The 23,913-nt window shown below is 31.6% G+C and overlaps 1 protein-coding gene across 15 annotated transcripts in view; it reads right to left on the bottom strand.

The window, feature by feature from the left end:
- The window catches only part of LOC145286150 (synaptotagmin-1-like), a 285,233-nt gene that overhangs the window by 240,688 nt on the left and 20,632 nt on the right, over positions 1–23,913 (bottom strand). For 2 of the 15 annotated variants that reach the window (XM_080134886.1, XM_080134894.1), the window contains exon 1: positions 8,426–8,575. The exons of 8 other annotated variants lie outside the window; for them this stretch is intronic. The gene's annotated coding sequence lies outside the window, so the exon portion shown is untranslated. Of the gene's footprint in view, positions 1–8,425; positions 8,650–23,913 lie in introns of those variants that run through there. 5 more of the 15 variants (XM_080134887.1, XM_080134883.1, XM_080134890.1 and 2 more) reach the window with 5 other exon arrangements.

The raw sequence follows: 23,913 nt of genomic DNA, 5'->3' as shown, positions 1-23,913 counted from the left end.
CGTGTCAAAATTACTATGCGTTCCTTTCTTACGCGATTACAATAATAATCATATATAATTATAATAATATTTGAAAACGAGGCTACATTAAAGGGGGGTAACTCTCATAGTCTTGTCCAGGGTTGCCAGATTGCTCTCTTTAATTTCGTGAATTTGGCCATTTTTTTGAATCAGTGGTGTCTTCAAAAACTGTTTTGGGCCTTTTGCCAAGCGTAACGTATGGACTAACTAAGAAAGGGACATATAGATAATTATGCAGAACAGGGTTTCTCAAACATCAGGACATCATGGAACCCCTGAGCAGGGCAAAGATTTTTCACAGAGCATTAACAAGATAATTTCTAAAATAAATATGAAAAACATTAATTTCAAATTTTAACAGTAATAATAATGTTTACAAACATTTTTTGTTTTTGATTAATCTAAAACTGTTGCATTTTTTGTTAATTTATTTTTTATTTTCTTTTGCATGAACAATCTTGAAATTCTTTACACCTATAGTTATATATCATATCTTTTTACACCTGTAATTATATATCATATCTCTTTACACCTGTAATTATATATCATATCTTTTTACGCCTGTAATTATATATCATATCTTTTTACACCTGTAGTTATATATCATATCTCTTTACACCTGTAGTTATATATCATATCTCTTTACACCTGTAGTTATATATCATATCTCTTTACACCTGTAATTATATATCATATCTCTTTACGCCTGTAGTTATATATCATATCTCTTTACACCTGTAGTTATATATCATATCTCTTTACACCTGTAGTTATATATCATATCTCTTTACACCTGTAGTTATATATCATATCTCTTTACACCTGTAGTTATATATCATATCTCTTTACACCTGTAATTATATATCATATCTCTTTACACCTGTAGTTATATATCATATCTCTTTACACCTGTAGTTATATATCATATCTCTTTCCGGTAAAAAAGATCAATAATTAAATATATGCTGCCATTTAATTTTTCTATATAAAGCATTTGGTCCTCTTTAAGAAAGGGCTTCTGGGGCCCCTCAGCCGCACTTACGAAGCCCCAGGTCTCCGTGGAGCCCACTTTGGAAAACTATGGTATAGGTAATCAAAGCCATTCTTATAATATACCGAAGAATTAAAGATTTGATGTTTTTTTTGGGGGGGGGGCAAAGATTTCCATTTGAAGCAGAAATCTTTTTTTTTTGCTGCTAAAAGTTTGTACTGAAAGAAGATTTTAACTCGTCAAATTTATTTCAGCTAAGATTGTGTATTACATGACGAATGGCATTTGTATAATAATTTTGTGTGTGTATTGTACAAAATCAAAATTGAAATTTATTTAGAACATTGTTTTATTTGTTTTTATAGGAAAAAAGTTATAGATATGTGTTTCGCCGTTAATATAGCTCATCAGCATGGCGAATACATAGTCATGACTAACTATTTTATCTATAAATATAAATAAAACAATATATATGTAGAGAGAGAGAGAGAGAGAGAGAGAGAGAGAGAGAGAGAGAGAGAGAGAGAGAGAGAGAGAAGAAAAAATACTCAAGGAAAATACAAGACAAGACTCTTTCTCCATCACCATGGATATGGTAATCCCAGATTGACAACAATCTAACAAAGTCTGGTGGTATTGTGAGATATTGCTGGGGTGCTCTGGGTTAGTGGTAATGATGCTTTGGCCCTGAAACCATGCCTGAACTCAGAGTCATCATCTGATGAAGGCTTTATTGGAAGCAACAGTTATTGTATAAATGTTTTTTTCCTTCCTGTTCCAATAGTTGTTTCAGCCCGCTTGCCTTTGATATATATATATATATATATATATATATATATATATATATATATATATATATATATATGTGTGTGTGTGTGTGTGTGTGTGTGTGTGTGTGTGTGTGTGTTGAGTAAAATAATTGATAATTTATAATTAAAATTAAAAATTAAAAATCGGTTTCACAAGGAAGAACAAACAAAATCAATATATTGTACAATCGTTTCGGAAACGATGTTTTTATTGAGACAGAGAATACGTCTTGGACAATAATTTTATCATTTGATTTTATAAAACAAAGTCTACTCATCAGCAAAAAGTGTGGGTGGGGGTTTAAAGGCACCAAAAATAAAACTCGCATTTTTTAAGTAAGGCAGATATATCTTTTAATCGTCTGCCTTTAAAGCCCGTAAGTATCATCGTCAATGGAATGTTAAATGTAGTATATAGATATAATTATTCCCTATCCTAGGACAGGTAAAACTAATTCCGGATAGGTTTGCACATTTTCTTTCTTTGAAGATTGTAATGCTGGGTCTGGGGCAGCCAAACCAGCTGCCAACATTACCCTGCTTTTTATTGAAACCAACCGAGAGCTCTTTTTAATATCCTTGCTGTTCCCTTAAGTGCAATTGACTGGATCTCTTTTGCACTTGGTTCACAAGGAATATTAGTTAGATAGGACTTCAGATTCTTCTTCATAAACCCTGCGGCACCCATAATAACTGGAAACCTTATGTCTAGAATTCTTATTTCAATTTTAAGCAAAATCCCTTACATCATTTTTATTCTAGAAAATATCTCAAATTAAAGGTTCAGCCTAGCATGTCGTGTGACAATTGATGAAATTCAATGAAAAATTGAAATATTTAAATTTTCAAATAGGAAACTGAGCCCATATTATGCTCCCTAAAGACCCTTTAAAATGCACAAACAAAAACCTGAATTTTGAGGGATATTTATTAATTGATATCTAATATCTATTAGTAAAACTTTCACCAAAGGCTTCAGCCACCTCATTATATTTACTAAATATATTAAATTAAATGTAGCCAACATTACCCACCATCACACCTGGCAGCTGTGTTCCAAACTTTTTAATGATCGATTCATTAGTTTAGAAGTGGATCCAATACATAGAAATATATAAGCATATAAACATACTTTATAAAAAAAGAAATGTATAAAATATTTCTGTGTATATATTTCATTATTAAAAATTTTTTTTTCTAATTTTCTTCCTTTGAAGATTGTAACGCTGGGCATGTTGCAACCAAACCAGCTGCCAACAATGCCTTGATTTTTATTGAAACCAACCGAGAGCTCTTTTTAGTATCCTCATTGTTCCCGTAAGTGCTGGATCTCTTTTGCTCTTGGTTCAACAGGAATATTAGTTAGGTAGGACTCCAGATTTTTCTTCATAAGCCCTGTGGCACCTATAATAACTGGTATAATTGACATCTCCATAAGATTCCAGTTTCTTTTCATATCATACATGAGTCCTTCATCTGTATATACTTTCATGTGTTAGTGTTTATGAGTGTATGCGTGTGTGCACATTTAAGTCTATATGTAGAAGTAGTTCAATAATATTATCAGTTATTTGCTGTAAAATTCCAATTGCGATCGCACAATATGCCCGAATTCACCGACCGATGACGTATTTGTGACATATGTCAGTGGACATGCATTATCAATCAAATGGATGAACGTCACAGCATATGGAATCAGCTATGGCGAGTTCAATCCCTATCAGCTCTGTACTTTTGATCATCTACGTACTAATATCTTGATAATATAACATGGCGTAATCACATTTTATAATATCTATTTTCATTAGATCACCGAAGTTAAGCGACGTTGAGCCTGGCCAGTACCAGATGGGTAACCAAGCACTGCATGTAATAGCACATCGACGTTTCCTTGCAAGAACTGCAAGGACATTATCTCCCTTAAATGGGATATACATGCAACTAAGGGTTGCTTGTGAATTTAATATTACCTAGACACTTCCTCATTCGGAGATAGTCGATTCAACCCACCTAAGATTAATGCTACTGATTATATAACATCATTCAGACAGGTATGAACCCACAATCTGTCCACCCCCAACTATTGGCAAAATAGCAATATACAATAAATCTTTTTAAACAATGTTTCAAAAATTTTGAGATGACTATTGCTATTGTATTATTTTCATTGTTCGGACTACTGTTCCCATTTTGTTTGCTGTTTTCAGTTGGAAATTCTGTAGCGCTTCGCAAGTTGGATATAAATATTAACACGTTCGAAAAGATGCCCCTGAAGAAGGTCGTAGATTTATTTTTATTTTATTTTATTTTTTTTACCACTGGTTCACCACTTATCAAGGCCAATATCTACTCGACGATAAGAGTTAATGTGATTGCCAGTTGAACGATGAACAACACTATGAGATGGAATGATCGTCAGCCGAAAGATGAAGAACACTATGGAAGTATCGAAATTGATTAATGGAATGAACTTACGGCAAATACTATGACAGTATTTGTTGACACTGCATCGGAAGTTACATTGGCTGAAACGTTGTGAAAATAACAAAGCGGGATGAGACTAGTAGTCTGAACAATTCAAAGTAAAACATTTAAAATAAATAAAACTAAACAAGCTGTTTTACAGCAAACCAAACCAAACCAAACCAAACCAAACCATATGCTAGAATCTATTATTCCTATTTTCAATCCTACATAGATAAAATTCATTCATACGAATATATTTCTTTTGCAGACATTAAAGATTAGAATTATTTTCCATTTCATTCCAAAATTGCAGGATGCTTTCCCCTATGTTTTAGAAATGAATTTTCCCGGTAACATATACTTATGTTCCCTTCATATGGTTGTCTCTCTGCTTGCATCTATCAATCTGTCGAGCTAGATATGTCTGTCTATCTGTCTGTTAAAAATTACCTATTTTCCGACACCAGTCTCTTGGTATCGGTCTGCTTAGTTATAGGAGTATGTCGGTAACTATCTATTTAGTAGTATCTACCTGTATCTATTTTGCAATATAAATCTGAGAGTATGAAATTCGAAGATTCTATTGTTGACATTGGTTTCCCCGATATTTTTCTAGTCAGAATTATTTCTAGGAAGACATAAGGTAAGTACCACGGGAGAGACCACATGAAGGTTGCCAACATCCTAAGTGAAACCTAAGTGAAAGTGATTTTTGTGGAACGAACTGGACACCCACTCCGTCAGCCCGTGTTGATAACTACTTGACCACCGTCACCTCCTTATTTTGCGATATCAGTCAGTATCCATCGGGTTAGCAATACCAGTATGTCAGTATTCATATATTTCGTGATATCAGTGTGTCAATACCTATCGATTTAACGATATCAGTCTGCCAATATCTATTTAGCAATACCAGTGTGACCATATCTATCTATTTAGCAATATCAGTTTGTCTTTACCCATCTGTTTAGAGATATCAGTCTGCCAATATCTATTTATTTAACAATATCAGTGTGGCCATATCCATTTATTTAGCAATATCAGTCTGCTTTTATCCATCTATTTAGAGATATAAATCTGTCAGTATCTATTTATTCAATGATATCAGTGTAGTCACATCTATATATTTAACAATATCGGTCTGTTTTTATATACCTATTTAAAGATATCAATATGTCAGTTTCTATTTATTTAGTGATATCAGTCTGTCTATACCAATATGTTTATCGATATCAATCTGTTATTGCAAGAATCTATTTAGTGATATCAGTTTATCGGTACTTAGCGATATCAATCTGTTAGTATCTATCTATTTAGTGATATCAATCTGTATTTATTTGTTTGTCGATATCAGTCTGCTATTGTATATATCTATTTTACGATATGAGGCTATCGGTATCTATCTATTTAGCGATCTCAATCTGTTTATCAATTTTTCATTTTTCTTTGCATATCTATAAGCAAAATAAAATATTTAAAAATATTTATTTTTGCAAGCGAAAATGTGATAATCAAATCATTTTGGCTTTCTTTATTTTACTTTTGGAAATCATTTTATGAATTTTTTTTTTAACTGAAGAGAAGTCACTTTCTTCGTAACGTTGTTACGTTAAACTTTAATAAGGAAAAAAAATACATTTTTTTATTTTTTATTCAACTGATTTCTAAAAAAAAAAGATTTGCCTTTAAAAGAGAATTTAAAAATACATAATAATAATAATAATAATAATAATAATAATAATAATAATAATAATAATAATAATAATAATAATAAAAAACAAATATGCGAGCATATTGCTTTTATATTAAAAGACGCAGTATTCATGTTACTATGCATGAGTATACGCTTGTGGGTGTGTCCAATGGCTAGTTGTCCAAGTTAGAATTACAATCCAATAGATTGATAGGCAGACATCATAGTTCTCTCATTCCAACCATATGGAAGAAGAAGTAAACAGCACATGATCAAACTCTTACTGACATCATCGTTATCAATGATTCATGAATTTATTTAACCAACCCCGTGAAAAAAAAAAATTCTCGTTTGAATCAATAAATAACTTTGTATAGAATATGTATATAGATCCTTTGAATCTTTATCCTCTTTATTTCTATTCGAGATTCCTGGTTTATTGCTATCATTTAAAAAAAAATTCTGTTTATTTGTTTTAAATATGGTAACTTTCTTTACCTTTAGTTGCAACATTTTGGAAACTTAGAACCTTTTTTGTATATATTCATAAATAAATCTGATTGTGTAGTTAGTTTTATAAGGTTTTTTAAACTAACTTTTTATTTTTGTTTTTGTGAAATAAACACAGCATTTGTCGTTAATAAAACTATATGTTCACTTAAGTAATAAAAAATTTGAATAAATCTTGGGAGAATACAGTATTTCAAGATATTTAAAAGATATCTTGAAATAATAAACTCGTGCTAGTAAAAGTATCATCTGGGATGATGTTTTTTTTTATGTAAAATATATTCATATAAGACATATTCTTTAAAAATATTTGTTTTATCTAGTTAAATAGACTTCTTGATAAAATATTTATTTTTGTTCACTAAGTTTTGGGGAATTTAAAAACAAAAACCGATTTAGTAATTTTATAGAATAGCTGCCGTCTCCAAACACTCTCTGAAATCTAATGACTTTCGTTTTTAACAATTCAAAACAGGTAGGAAATATTTGTGTGGATACAGGTGTTATTCTATTAAAAAAAAAATAACGAAGATTTTATTAAAGTGAAACTTCCAATTACAAATTTAAGGAAAGAATGTACAATGTTTGAATAGCACTTAATTATTTTTTTTTAATTCAATTCAATCAAACAAGTAATGTTGGTTTTAAAATTTACTGAAAAAGGGATGAAGATGGACTTTTTAAAGTTATTTATTAGGGAAAGGATTAGGGTTAGGGAAGGAAAATTAAAGAAACAAAAGAAAAATTTTTTTTACAAAAAATAGAGAAACGAAGAACAATTTAGAAATAGTAAAAATGAAAGAAAAAGTAAAAGTAAATTTAGCAAGAATAGAAAGTATATGAAAGAAATTATCAGAAAACAATTTGCAGATAATATTGGTAAGAAAACGGAAAATGAATAAATTCAAAAAACAATACCATGACGAAGTTTGCTGAAGAAATAGATAAAAACAAGAAGAAAAAAAAAAACTGTAAAATATAAAAAATAATCATTAAAGTATGGAAGTACGAACGGGTCATAATTATCTAACAAAAATAGGATATATTTTAATTAGGATTCAAATAAAATATCAGTTAAAGAATAAATATATGGAATAAGACGAAAAGAAAAAATCCTTAAAGTATGGAAGTACAAACGGACAATGTGAAACAACAAAAGGAAATATGGTAAAAGAAGTAAAATGAGAAATTAATGAAAACAAAAACTAAAAAATAGTAATTAAAGTATGGAAGCACAATCAGACCAAAATAAATAATAAAAGAGATAAAATTAAAGATAAAATTAAATTAAATTATGAAAATACAAATAAAATACGAAGAAATGAAATAAGAAGACAAATGGAAATAAAGAAAAAGTAAACAAATTGTTTAAATAACAATTTAAGTATGGAAGCACAATCAGATCAAAATAAAATAATAAAAAAAGAGTACATTTTTAAAAAATATTAAAATATGAAGATTCAAGTAATACATGAAGAAATAAAGTCAATTACAGACGGTAAATATGGAAAAAGAAGCAGAAAAGAAAAGTGAAGGAAAAATGAAAAAGAATAAATAATAACAATTAAAGTATGGAAGCACGATAAGATTAAAACAAAATGATCAAACATAGTACATGTTAATAAAGATAAAATTAAAATAAAATATGAAGAAGACATGAAGTCGTCTGAAGAAAACAATATGGACAAAGAAGAAAACGGATTTTTTTAAATGTAAATTGTTATAAAAAGCGCTTTAAATATGGAAGCACAACCAGACCATAATAAAATACCTCTCTAAAAATAAAAGAGTAAATTTTAATAAAAATAAACTAAAATACCGCAATAAGGACACAATTCACTAATGAATTTAGTATAAAACTGTTATTAAATGTAAAGATTGTGAATCTTCGGTGAGTAAATGTGTATACTCCTAGGAGTTTCGTGAGATACTCACCAGATGGTACTTGCACACTCTCCCAGGGATCTTCTAACGGGTCATCTAAGAATCGAATTGCCTAAAATCTGCCCAGTCAAATGCGTGTACGAAAATGTCAGACGCAATTAAAGTTCGACCAGCAGCAGTAGTCAAAGAATGCTTAGCAGCAGCAGCAGCAGCAACGGCAGCAGCAGCTTTGGTATAAGCATTTGCATTCAAGAACTTAAACGAAAAACAAATGCAAACGTCACCAGCAACAAAAAAAGGTAAATAATCTCGATAGTAGTGAATTACATGTGATCTCATTATGATAGTATTTTTTAGTGTTATCAGTTTTTATTAAGATTTATAATGATCAAAATTAGAATAAGCAAACTTCTAGACATAAGGTTTAGTGTTGTGATATATCTTCGTGAGGTGGACATAAAAGTGGTACAAAACTAAATATTGTTATAGTCACGGTACGAATATATATATATATATATATATATATATATATATATATATATATATATATATATATATATATATATATATATACACTAGCAAAAGTACCCGTCGTTGACTGGGTTCAAAAACAGCCTACAGAAAATGGACTCTGATTTATTACCCCATAATTTATTATACAATACCAGTTCACACTGAAACACTTATCACAATATTCTGTGGATCTATATTAAAAAACCTTGTTAAACTTTGTGACATATTTCCATTCTATGGAGGTCAGGCACGACGAACACTCCATAATTTTATTATACGATATTTCTTCAAACTGAAGCATAATTATCAAAGTATACTTACGCAGGAAGATATGAAAGGTCTTTATTAAAGTTTGTGCCTATTTCCATTCCATGGAGGCCAGGCGCGAACGCAGATCCCACAATTTTATTGTAGCACCCCTATTTAAGTTAAAACATACTTATCAAAGTATTATTATGTACATCTATATCAAAAACACTTGTAAACGTTTTTTTTTTTTTTTAATGTTTTATTTCCATACTTTGTGGACCAGGCGCGTACGCAGACCCTGCAATTTCAATGAACCACCGTTCTGCAGGATCAAACATACCCATTCCTGTGTCTCGATACATCTTCTATCATTATATGTGATCAGTTTTCTATAATAGTTAACCATATAGGAGCCTATTCGTGACACCCACAGACGTTCAGCTTTATATATATATATATATATATCTATTTTATTTATATATATATATATATATATATATATATATATATATATATATATATATATATATATATATATATATATAAGGTGACCCCAAAAAACGGGTTCCAACTCTGATTAGGTCCCGTTTCTTAGTGTTTTGTCCGAATGAAATGAAACTTTGGTCATAACTAGTTTATTATAATCAAGACATCACATCAAAACACTACAGTCATTGACCTTTTTTTCTCCGTTGAGTGTAAAATGTTCAGAAAAACAATTGAATTCCCTCTGTTTTTTGGGTCACCCTATATATAGTCTTATTTGTAGGATTTTGAATTTTCCTGGGTTTATATAATTTAATAATCGTTCATATACCAATAAATTTTAAGCCAAAAAGAGATGACTTAAACTGTAAGCTACAAAATTATCATATTTCATAATTGAGCATTCATATATTTCCCTTATAAGCAAAAGAAAACAAGCAAACGTATTTTATCTATATCGCATCCTTGCAAGGATATATACAAAATTATCATATTCCATAATTGAGCATCCATATACTGTTTTAACAACAGTATATATATATATATATATATATATATAACTGCTTGAGGCAGTTGCCTGTCTAGCCGCACTGATGAAACAGTACTGCATGTGGATGACTATATATATATATATATATATATATATATATATATATATATATATATATATATTAGGAATAGTATCTCCTAGAGTTTTGTTTGACTTCTTGTTTTTAATTTTAGTCTAAATACGAAATAGCTATAATATTGTTTAAAAATCAAGTATGGCGGCATAAAATGGAATTCAATTGTTTTTTTTTATTTGTTTTGTTTTATTGAGGGGTGGGGGCGTGTTTATTAACGCATCAATAAGTACGTGTTTCCTTATTCTTTTGTTTTTGCGGACTTTAAATATTTCCATTTTCTTTTATGAACATTTTTTCTTCACTAAATTTTTTTTCATTTCGAGGAAGAAAACAAAACAAAACAAAAACTTTCCAACTATTTCCTGGGGAACATATCTTTGATTAGTTGCTTTGTTAGCTTTTGCTATGCAACGAAACTTGTGTAAGATGTAGTTCATAAAATATCAGTGAATATTATTTTTTCTCACATAAAAATGATTCAACGAAGAATCGAGAATATTAGTGATACACATAGAACACTAAATTTTTTATTTTTATGCAATTTTGAAAAATTATTAGAAAAATGAAAAATATGTATAATCAAGCAGTAGAATTCCATTATGTCTAACAATTATATATATATATATATATATATATATATATATATATATATATATATATATATATATATATATATATTGAAATGAAAATCATTCAAAATCAGATGCGCTGGACGGGACACTTGGCTAGGATGGAGGACAAAAATATAATGTCGGAGAAATTACGACAGGAACTGAAGTGCACTGTATGTGGCAGATACTTTCTGCCAAAAGCTGGTTTTGTTAATCATATAAAATCACACAATCAAAGACAAGAACAACAGTCTTATGAAGAGGCTTTTACATCCCACTTGGCAACACTAAGTTGTCCTATGTGTGGTCTAATTTGCAAATCTAAAAGTGGCCTGACACGGCATTCAAGGATTCACAATATTATCACGTGATCACCTTTACAAGAAGGAAAGTTTTTATGCAACATTTGTGAACTTTCATGAAGGACTAAAGCTGGATTAAAGAGTCATCTACGTGCACACGGACGCAATAACACTTAAGGAAGAGATGGCAAACTTCTGTCAAGAAGTAGCAATCATATATATATATATATATATATATATATATATATATATATATATATATATATATATATATATATATATGCAAGGGTCGTTCTAAATGTAAAGCCTCATATTTTGTAACTAAAAAGTTGAAGAGCTACGAAGACGAGAGTGATACTATTTAAACGAGTGAGCTGTTAATTATCACCATTCTCGATGCATTTTTGCCAGGAATTCAATGATACATCCCTGCTTCTGACACATGTCCATGACAGAGGTTTCTTTTTTAGCGTCTCAAACTATCAATATCTGCAACAGTAAGATGAAACTTTCAGGTCATGAATGCATAAGTTCATTCATCATGACAATGCTATTTGCAATCTCCTCTGATCCATTCGGATGGAATAAAAAAGTAGGCGGCATTATTTTTGGAATGTCCCTCGTATTTACTACATTGTAGATGATAATTTTTCACTTTTTCATTTCTACTTATGATGATTTTGTTATTGTAATTTTTAAGGGAGATGTTGTTTGATCAACACTGCTGGGGAACCATGAGATAAAATTCTGTTTTATTTTTTAAATCATCGAAACAGTTTTTCATGATAAACAACCCATGAGCACTACAATTATAATCTTTAATTCAAGCTATTGTATAAAATAATTTTATGAAATCAACAATAAGTTCTCTACAGTGCAATGTAGACTACAATGTATTGTGGACTAAGTTACTGTGGGGAGGCATGTAAAGCACCCTCCTGTTGTTAGTTTTAAAGACAATTAAAGTGCTTAATCGAAAGTTGTACAGGAGCTAATCTATATATTAATAAGATAGCGCGTGTGTTATTTATTTTGTGTGTCACGCTTACATCCAAGTGATTGTCGTTTAATTGCTATTGACTTTCATTTCTTGTAACAAATAATTTTGCCAAGAATTCTTTATAAGTTTTTGTTTCAGTTTCGATTATAGCTGATGGCACTCCAGTAATCTATTTTTTTATAAATAATTTTATCAAGAATTCTTCATAAGTTTTGGTTTCGGTTTCGATTATAGCTGAAGGAAAGTAACACATACGCGTGAAAGTAATAAGCCAGTACCAACTTAAAGACCTGGTCAAGAAAACCAATTTTAAAGAGACTCCACCAGCTGACTAAATGAAAGGGACCAAAGAACGTCTACTCAACACCCTATGACATACGGAAGTACGAGTTAGCAATATATGAAACGAATGCGATCGACATCTTCATCAATTATAAATCGCCATTCGTAAATCATCGATTGATTAGTGTTGGCAAGCCGGTGTACACCACTGGCAGGACAACAAACGTTTATATGTTATACATTACGAAGCAATAATATGCTTTCGAAATTAAGTGTAGATAATTGAAAAAAAAAATCGACTTGAAAATCTAATCAGAGATGATCTTGTGGTAGATTAGACATTGAGAGGCGATGAAAACCTCTTTTTTCTGGTTTGTTGTCACTTCCTAAAGCTAGCTAATTTTAAAATGAAGGTTTAAAGCATTTTTAACCGATGGAAATCTTTATAAAGCCCCCAAAAGTAATACCTATATGTGAATGTAGTAAGTCAGTGTAAACTTAGAAATTCCTAAAAGACCAGGTCAAGAAAATCAATTTTTAAAAAGACCCCACCATCCGGATAAACGGAAGGAATCCAAAAACGTCTACTCAACAATTCATGTGCATTTGGACTGGGTGTTAAGACGAAAGAACTGAATGACTCACATATTCAGTCTTTATCACTTTTTAAAAATTTTTTCTTCCTTTGAAGATTGTAATGCTGGGTATGGGGCAGCCAAACCAACTGCTAACATTGCCCCGCTTTTTTATTGAAACCAACCGAGAGCTCTTTTTAGTATCCTCGCTGTTCCCTTAAGTGCAATTGTCTGAATCTCTTTTGCACTTGGTTCACCAGGAATATTAGTTAGGTAGGACTTCAAGTTCTTCTTCATAAGCCCTGTGCCACCTATGATAACTGGTATAATCGATATCCCCTTTAGGTTCCAGTTTCTTTTCATATCATACATGAGACCTTGGTATTTGGTCTGTTTCTCTCTTTCAGCTCTGTTAAGACCGCCATCATTAGGAACACTCACTTCAATCAAGGTTGCAACTCTCTCTGACTTATTCCATATAACTCTGTCAGGTTTCACAGCAGCATTTTCAAGGTAGGTGGCTGTAGGGATAACATGGTCGTAATGTATGGTATATAAGTCATTTCCAACTGTTCTTTCAGGTTGATGTTCCCAGGACTTGCTGCTACACTGGATGTTTAATTTTTTACAGATGGTCCAGTGGAGGTACTTGCATACTCCATCATGTCTCGCTGTGTAGTAGCCGTCCCCTAGAAGAACTTTGCAACTTGATATCAGATGACCAACACTTTCCAATTCTGTATGGCAGAACCTGCATTTATTTATTTATCGCCTGAGTACATCTATACATGCACAAACAAGTACAAAGGTAAACGCACACACATACACAATGCCGCACTGCCCGATACATTACAAACATATTGACTATTGACTCAACTTCTTTACACAAAAACGTATTTTTACTATGACGTTTACTGACACAAAAATAACTTTTTTATTCGTATTTCTTATATAAAAATATTTTTATATAAACTTTCGTATTTCTCCGTTTTTTATTTATTCAACTCTGTTTATGTTTTAGCTAGCACTTGTTACCTAGTGACTCTTCTATTGTTTCAATATTTTTTTCATTTTCTGCTGAATAGTATTAAGCTCTATTTGCATTTGTAGAAATATATAAAAAAAGTGGATAGACTTTCAAAACCATCACAGTGTCCAAACTAAAACCAGCAGTTAAAAAATTCACCTATTATATAAATCTCATCTGTTTGTTTAAATGTATATATGTATGTATGCATGTATGTATGTATGCAAAAACTTTCGACAGAGGCGACAGATCCTGACAAGATAAGTATCATTTTGAAGCTCGTCTTCTCGGACGACAAATATCGAAAAATTGGCCCAGAACATCAATTCCTTCACCCTAAACCCGGCCGTTTTGTATAAGAAGTGCTCTATTTTTTTTCGCCGACATTTTAGCAAGTCATCGTCACTGTTTCGGTCGCGTCATGGAGACATCGGCTAAAATGTCAGATTTTCTTTCACTTTCTTTTCTGTATTTGCGGTACGGGTTCGAGCCTGTCTGCCTACTACCATTTTTTTTTGTTTTGCTCAACACACACCCCCAAACACCCGGGTAACGCCGAGCAACCAGGCTAGTTTCAAATAAATGACAAACTTTTTGGAATATGCGCATGAACAATAAACTGAAAAAAAAAAAGCAACTTCTAACCAAAAATCAAAGAGTCGGAATTATAGAAGAGTAAAAAAGTAAAATATAAAACTTGTCTGCCTCCAAAAAGGCCACCTGGTGCAGCATTCATCTTGATTGGTTGAACTGGCTTCCTCCAAAGGAGGACATTTCTAGAGAATATTAAATTCTCACACGGTCACCAGTTGCTTTTATATCTCGGAGTGATGGAATTAGTAGTTTTAGCATTTATTTTTTGCAGTACCTGTCATTCCCAAAATGTTACCCCCTCATGTAGTGACCAGGAATAACGTTGCTTAACTTTCGCGATTTGACAAAAACCAGTGTAAATGTGATTGTACCATGTATTATTTATGCTACTTATACATAACATACTCAACTTTGCTTAAAGGAGAAGATAATAGATTCTGTGGTTTCCATTTACAGTTGAATATATATTCATGAAAACGTATTAATTTAAATCGAATCTGCTCAGAGACTATCAGGTGGTTGGCTTGAAGACCTTTTTGAGTAGGTCAATTCAAACGCCATTTTTTTAATGAAGACTCTACAAAATACGAATAGCCCATCTGCTTTCTATAAAGATATCTTCTACAAAGAATACTAACAAACCAAGATCTTACAACCAAACAGAATGGTTAATATAAAATCAAATTGACACTTATTCGAATAAGAGCGCCAAATACTTCATGGGAAAATTCGTTGCTGACTGAAACAATATTTATTGCCGATCTAAGTATCATGCAACGTTTCAGTCTGCTTATAAACTAACTTTCTAGGCTTCTATCTCAGTTTCTTTAGTTTAAGCTCAGATAGTTAAACACCTGAGCACTGACTCCTAAATTCAATGATACAGTGATTTTTTTTTTAATTTTCATAACCCACTGGATATAAAATAAACCAAAACATTTAACTACAAAGGTATCGTTGCAACTAAATATACGGGAATAAAGTGAAAAGTATAAAAACTCAAAAGTATTTTTGCTTTATAACATCAAAGATCAGAAAACACTAAATGGGATGAATACGGTTAACAAAGAAAAAAAACTAATCAGAAAACATGAAGAACTAAAACAAAAGATACTTGCAATGGAAGAATCACTGGAAAATACGAAGGGCGTTCCAATAGTAATGCTTCCTATCTTTATTTCGCCTGAATTGATCAGAGAGGATTTCAAATTGCATTGTTATGATAAGTGAACGTAGTCATGATTTGAAAGTTTCATCTCTCTGTTTTAGATATTGACGGTATGAGACTCTAAGTAAGCAACCCCTGTTATAGACGTGCATCAGAAGCAGAGATGCGTCATTAAATTCCTGGCAAAAGTGCATTGAGATTGGTGGTGACTATGTAGAAAAATAAATTCTGGAGCAGAAAAGCTCGCTCGTTTTAATAGTATCCCTTTCGTAGTAGCTCTGCAGCTTTTTGAATTAAATATATATATATATACTAGCAGGCCGCTCGGCGTTGCCTGGTCGTAAAATACGCAAAACATAATTTATTTTAATTCATACAAAAACTCAGGTTGAATATATAAGTATAGTGAGATTTTCTCTTATTTAGCTGGCCGGAAGAGCTTCAGAAGTAAAAAAATGCATAAAAATCCGGTCTTATTATCCATTTTACCAACAAATTCCCCATATCGTGGGAAAAACATCCTAATAATCAATTTCACTATTTGATCTGTAGCAATCATCAATATAGACTTTTTTTTGCGGAGGAATGTCTCTGATAGGTGATTTGGCTACACACTGACCAATCAGCTTGCAGGAAGCATTGATTTCATCTTTTTTTTTTTTTTACACAGTGATCACCACTTATCAAGGCCCGGAAGCCACTCAGGGATAAGGGTTATTGCAAGTACATTACGTCTCTATATTGAAGAACTATTTCAGCTCCTTTGGGAATTATGGTTGATCAGCGGAAGGAAAACTGAAAGCAACGATGTTCTGTCCCAGCAACGGCTATCTTCATTAGATTTTCTACAGCCTGAAGAATTTTCTATATTCCTTTTTGTAACTTGGACACTGTTTAACTTCCTTCCACTTATTCCAAACGTTACAGGTAATTAAATAATTCCTTTCGTTGCTGTTATATAAATTATATATAAAGATATATAAAAGGTTTTGACTTTTTTCTTTTTGTGCAACGGTTTTCGTTACATACTACTAATATGCAGAAGTTCATCTCATGTTTTAGAGACATCTATGTTATTGATCAATGCAAAAAGCGGGACTCGATTTTCTCTTCAAGTTATCTACGACATAAAAAAAGGAGATAGAGCTCTCTGGCTGTCACATGCTGTAAAGTGTAAACCTTTCTGGATCTATGTTTATGGAAAAAATTGCATTAGTTGCAAATATAGAACATAATTCCGAATTTACGCCATCGATTTTCGAAATCTACTTCTAAATAATAGTTTTCTGGAGGTTGAGCGCGATACTAAGAATATAATAAAGAATTACCTAAGGCTTCTACCTGAGCATACGAGAGCAGTCTACCCCAGTGCATAAAATAAAGGTCTGCATTTGAAATTCTATACAGATTCCCGAGTTCAACATAAAAATTCTCTAGTTTGAAAAAAAAACAAAAACAAACAAAACGAACCTCCAAAAGGTCAGAATTTACGAAAGGCGTCCCAAAGGTGATGCCTCCTATTTTATTTTTTTATTCCGCCCAAATGGATCAGACGGGATTGCAAATTGCATTGTTACGAAGGCTGAACTTATGTATTCATTTTTGTTTTTCATCTAATGAATTGGTGTTTTGTCTAACGGTTGTCACTGAACAGACATTTCAATAAGCCAGATTCAAACTCTGATGCACCAGTCATAAATAAAGACTTATTTTCTCTCATCGAGAAATGTCCCTGCCAGGTGATTTGGTTACACAGTGACCACTCAGCTTGCAGGGCGCATTGATCTCATCTGCCCCATCCCCGGAAGAACTACCTTTGGTAATCACGATCGGTCAGCAGAGAGAAACCTAGAAGCAATGAGAAAAGACGTGCCTTCTCTACCCCTCTCCCCTCTCGCTCTCTCTCTCTCGCCTCTTTCTCTCTCTCTCTCTCTCTCTCTCCCCCTCTCTCTCTCTCTCGCTCTCTCTCACTCTCTCTCTCTTGTGTCCCTGTCCACTAGAGGTTTAAGAATCATCTTTGCCTGAACATAACTGTTGAGAGATTTACTGTGACTCAAAGAACTTTCTATCTTTCCTGTCTTTATTTGGACGGTACAGATAATTAAACAAATCATTTCACTGTTCTTATAAAATAGGTTTTCCAACAGTTTTTTTATTACATTGCGTAGGTTCGTAACAATACTTCAGTTTTTGTCTTATTAAGAAAAAAGTGCCAAGTTTGTACCTTCTCATTAAATTGTACTACACCCGCCACCCATGTCAGAGTATTTTATTTAGTAAGATATATATTTTTCTGTCTCACCGTGTGCTAATACTATGGGTGCACATCCTCATACCAGTTTTTCAGTTTTTTTTAACATTACCACATATTACTGATGCATTATTTTAATCGGTTCACAACTAATTGATTACTTTGTAGCAAACATCGATTGTTTATTAATTGTATTCCTTTCTATTATTTAATTTATACTAATTTATGACACATTACATACGCCTCATATACGATCAAAAGATTAAAAACAACATTTGTCCTATTATTACAGGTCGGTGCTTCCATACATTTTATTACATTTCAGCTTTATAGCAGTTACTGTATAAATCAAAACATGAACAAATATATGCTGTGTTTTTCTTTCAGATAGCAAGATATTGTTATGGCGATTTCTTTGCTCCATAACCACATTTTTATGCTAACTGCAATATATGTTGGTACTTATATTACATCAAACTATTTCCACGTATGGTTTATTGCTACTTACGGAATATCATACGTGCCAAAATCGTTTCAATATAGCTTCCACACATAAATACATGATTATGTAATTACAGTTGAATACCAACATTATAAACTAATGAACACTGACATTTGTCAGTCTCTTCTTTTTAACAACATCTAGAAGACCAGAGAGATGGAAAAAGAAAGTGTGTACGTGTGTGTGTGTGTGTGTGTGTGTGTGTGTGAGAGAGAGAGAGAGAGAGAGAGAGAGAGAGAGAGAGAGAGGGAGGATATTACAACTAAAGGAATTCATTCTTTGTGGGCATGATTTTTTTTTATCAAATATCAAATATCAAATATCAAATTACTGCAAAAAAAGCTAATAGAATGTAAAAGAAAGGTTTATAAGATTAACATGCATCCCAATCCAATGCTATTATTAATTGATAAAGCTTGGTAAAGATGAAAACAAGCATTATCACATTAATTGATTAATGGTTTGTACGGAAACACACGAGCTATATATATATATATATATATATATATATATATATATATATATATATATATATATATATATATATATATATATATATATATGTGTGTGTGTATATTTAAGAACCCCGGGATACGGTGCCCCGTGATACGTTTTCTTCAGGTTACGATGTCGAATATTATGTTTTTCCGGTCCCTGGTTAAGGTATTTACCCCGCCTTACGGTGTTATTTATAATGCTATTTGATTATATGCACGTGTATTATGTACTGTACTGTATTTTATTACTAATTTTTAATATGTACTGTATAAAAATTTGCTTGGACCCCGCCACAAATGGATTAATGCTGTATCTCAGGGTTCTACTTTATATATATATATATATATATATATATATATATATATATATATATATATATATATATATTTTGTGTACAGAAAGTTGTTAGTTGAGACAGATCATTGGTACCGTCGGTTTCAAGCCCGATAATAAGGCTCGTTTAAGGTATCCTTATCAAGAGCTTGATAAGGATACCTTAAACGGGCATTATATATATATATATATATATATATATATATATATATATATATATATATATATATATATATACTAGCAGTTCAACCCGGTTTCGCTCAGGCCTGTTCATAACTTTATGTGCATATGCATATATATATTAAAAAGTTTGACTTATGTCCAGGTAACCTGCATCTAAAATTTCAAGTGTTTAGACCCAAAATTAGTGAAGGAGTCTGGTAAACTCTGCAAAGATCAGCTCGTTCAACTTTGACGTCTTGGTCACCTTCATTTACGTCCGAAAAATTATAAAAAAAGCTTGCTGCATGTCTGAATACCCTTTATAAAAAATTTTAAATGTTTAGACCCAAAATTGGCTGAATTGTTTGCTAGAGACCGCAAAAGTCAAATTTTTTTAACTTTGACCCCTTGGAAGTCAAATTTTCGGCCAAAAACGGATTAAAAACTTGCCCTCTGTCTGAATAGGCTTTATGTAAAATTTTAAATGTTTAGACCAAAAATTGGCTGAGTAATTTGGTAGAGACCGCAGAAGTCAAATTTTTTTTTAACTTTGAACCCAATTTTGACCCTTTAATTTTTAATTTTTGGGCTCAAATCAAATTAAACCGTTTGATCCATGTCCAAATATCCTACATGTAAAATTTCAAGTGTTTATACCCAAAATTGGCGGAGGAGTTTAGTAGAGTTTTCAAAGGTCAAATCGTTGAACTTTGACCCCTAGATAGCCAAATTTCTAGCCTAAAACGGATTAAAAGGATGTTCCCAAATCTCAATACCCCTTATGTCAAAACTTGAGTCTGTAGACTGAAAATTGACAGAGTAGTTTGGTAGGGAAATGTACACACAGAGACACACACACAGAAAATTTCACTTATATATATATATATATATATATATATATATATATACACCGTATGAAAACAATTCTAGCAAACAAATACTGGGAACTCAAGGAAAGCGGACGTTCACCGGTAGTCGAATGGAAAATAGAAAAACAAGCAAACACATGTAGAGACCTAGACGATCCATTCATGAAAAAAGTGCTATCCTATACTTTAAAGAACCCCAACATCTATTAAACTGTAGGAGAGAAATAGTGAACAACTGTGTTCACAGGATAAAATTTACTATAAGATAGAGATACAAAATAATTTTAAAACTAACAATAACAATAGAAAATAAACAAATAAAATAAATAAATAGATAAACATGCATATACATAAACTATCACACATATATATATGTTTTTTTTTTTTTTACATGGGGGTCACCACTTATCAAGGCCCGAAGTCCACTCAGGTATAAGGGTTATTGCGTGGGAGAGGTTTGTCAGGAGTTTGTTTATGTTGGACTTGAAGACATCCAAGTTGTAGTCAGGTGGGAAACAGGCAAGTGGCAGAGAGCTCAACTGGTGTGCAGTTCTAAGAAAGAAGCTTTTCTCATGGAATCTACGTTTGGATTTAGGCACAGATAAAAAGTGGGGAAAATTATTGACAGTAGTTTCAGCCAGACGGCTGTTTCTCGTGAAAGATTGGCAATGGGGGACGAGAGATTGGAGCTCGGACGAGCACCTGCCATAGAAATAACGATAAAACAAAGACAGGCTCGCAACGTCTCTTCTGTGAGAGAGAGGTTGCAGGGAAGAGAAAAGGGCATCCCCACTAAACCACAAAGTCTATTTTGTACTCTGTCAAGGTAGGATAGGCTATTTTTAGCAGCTCCTGCCCAGATGTGGCAGCAGTACTCCATCCTTGGACGTACTTGGCTTTTATACAGATAGAGAATTGCATCAGTAGTGAGATATCTTCTGGAGCGGTAGAAGGATCCCACCATTTTCCCAGCATCCTTGGCAATAGACCTTATGTACGTGTTCCATTTCAGATCAGGAGTAAAGGTCAAACCCAGAAGCTTGTCAAGTTTATTTAACATATATATATATATATATATATATATATATATATATATATATATATATATATATATATATATATATATTTAAACTAACATATAAAAAAATAATTAAGCTAGATTTAAAACAGGTTAAGACACTAGATATCTATGCTAAATAGCACACACAAAGGAACGGTCAACCGGAGATCAACTGGGCCTTTGTCCTGTAAGTGCCTGCTCATTGGCTAATTAGAAAGGGTGCGGTGGATACTAGAAAGCTGATTGGCTAACTAAATAGAAGGTGCATATGTAAAAACTCGAGACAACCACACATTCTTGTATAAGCCTGAAGAATCCTAGAGTGGATGAAACGCGCAATATTCAGTGTAGCTTAATCGCCATATATATTTCATAACTTACTATATATATATATATATATATATATATATATATATATATATATATATATATATATATATATAGGAATAATCACTAGCTTGTCTAAGCTGCTCTCTTTGTGTCTCCATCAGTTTAGCTTACTCTTTCCTTTTCATTTTGCTTTTTACAATAATAATGTCACCATAAACTCGTATATAATAATAATAATAATAATAATAATAATAATAATAATAATAATAACTAAAAAGATACAAAAAAAAAATAACATAGACACACCCTTTTCTTATTTTCAACGACAAAACGAGCACACAATGATCACGTTTCTCATTACAATTTCGCATATTGATAAATATCTTCAAGTTTTGTTTAATCTGAAGGGTGTCAAAGAATTGAGACATATACCAATCCTAATTGCGGAAATACACAAGTCGCAGACCCAAAATATATATCTGAAAACAAAAACAAAAACAAAAAACCCAAACAACAAAAAAATGTGCACAATCGACTCACACAGAAATATTTACAAAAAAAAGCAACGATAGGGATCAAGTGATGTAGTTTTCAACTACGTCTGCCGCAAGTCCAAATCAATTCATATGCCCGAAATCATTTTCGGCACCTAAGAGTAAAAATTACCCATTTCGACCATGGCAACTTATTTAAGACTCTTAGCGCGTATTTATGCTATCTGTACTAATCTGTAAGGGAAAATATATTTAATTTCAAAATTCAGCTACTTCTACCAAACATCATGCGCTCAAAATTACATTCAGTGCCTAAAATAAAAATGACTAATTCCCATTGGATGCCTGAGCATTTAAGGCCAGAATTTTTAGTGTTAACTAGTTGCGTCATAAATGGCTACAATGCCCTGGATTTTATCTTTAAAATCAGCTCTCTTTAATACTTTTCTCCATAATGTGCGAACACTATACAGCTGTTGGGCAAGGGGGGAGATAATCATAATCTCAACTCACGCACATACTGTCATATGCATATGTACACTGACAAAAGCAATTCGCACACAATGCTTAATTCTCTCACACTGTTGTGTTCATATGCACGCTGACAATGGCCAAACATATGCACACATTTATCTCTAACACTCATAACTTTTCTCATTTCGAACATTTTGCAATCTGCGAAGGGAATATTTCAAATGAACATTTCCACGCATAAAATAACTTTTGACTAATTGTAATTTTGTGTATATATATATATATATATATATATATATATATATATATATATATATATATATATATATATATATATAACTACTTAATTTACTCACATAAAATTAATATACGAAAGTATAAATTTATGCGTAAACTTTAAGTATTCACTTCAAAAGTGCTCAATACGTAGGTAGAGCTAGTTAGTAAGTTATAAAATATGTATGGCGATTAAGCTACACTGAATATTCCGCGAATATTGCGCGAATTTTGTGGTTGTTTGTCGTTTTTATATAAAAACGACAAACAACCACAAAATTCGCGCATAAGCCTGAAGAGTCCTAGAGTGGATGAAACGCGGAATATTCAGTGTAGCTTAATCGCCATATATATTTTATAACTTACTATATATATATATATATATATATATATATATATATATATATATATATATATATATATATATATATTTTTGATTAAATGAATATATTAATTAAATATTTGTTTGAATAAAATATTCAAATGTTTAATAAATAAAATTAATAATAATAACCAGAAATATATCCCAAATAAAAAGGATGACATTAATAAATAAAGGGCAGGTAACTCAGGTGAGTGTAAAAATTAAAGACCACAGAATCGCTAATAAAAATAAATCAATAAACAAGAAATCTTATATATATATATATATATATATATATATATATATATATATATATATATATATATATATATATATATGGTAAGTTATGAAAATATATATGGCAAGTAAGTTACACAGAATTTTTCGTGTTTTATCCTCATAAGGACTCATCAGACTTTAATTCATGGGACGTGTTTTTATATATAAATGTTTTTTTTTTTATTGCTGACTATGTTTTCTTAGCCAATTGTTA

The sequence above is a fragment of the Euprymna scolopes genome, chromosome 10 (assembly GCF_053919585.1).
Source record: "Euprymna scolopes isolate OS-2025 chromosome 10, ASM5391958v1, whole genome shotgun sequence".
Lineage (NCBI taxonomy): Eukaryota > Metazoa > Mollusca > Cephalopoda > Sepiida > Sepiolidae > Euprymna > Euprymna scolopes.
The sequence above is the reverse complement of the archived record's forward strand: the minus strand, read 5'-3'. Positions and strand labels throughout refer to the sequence as shown.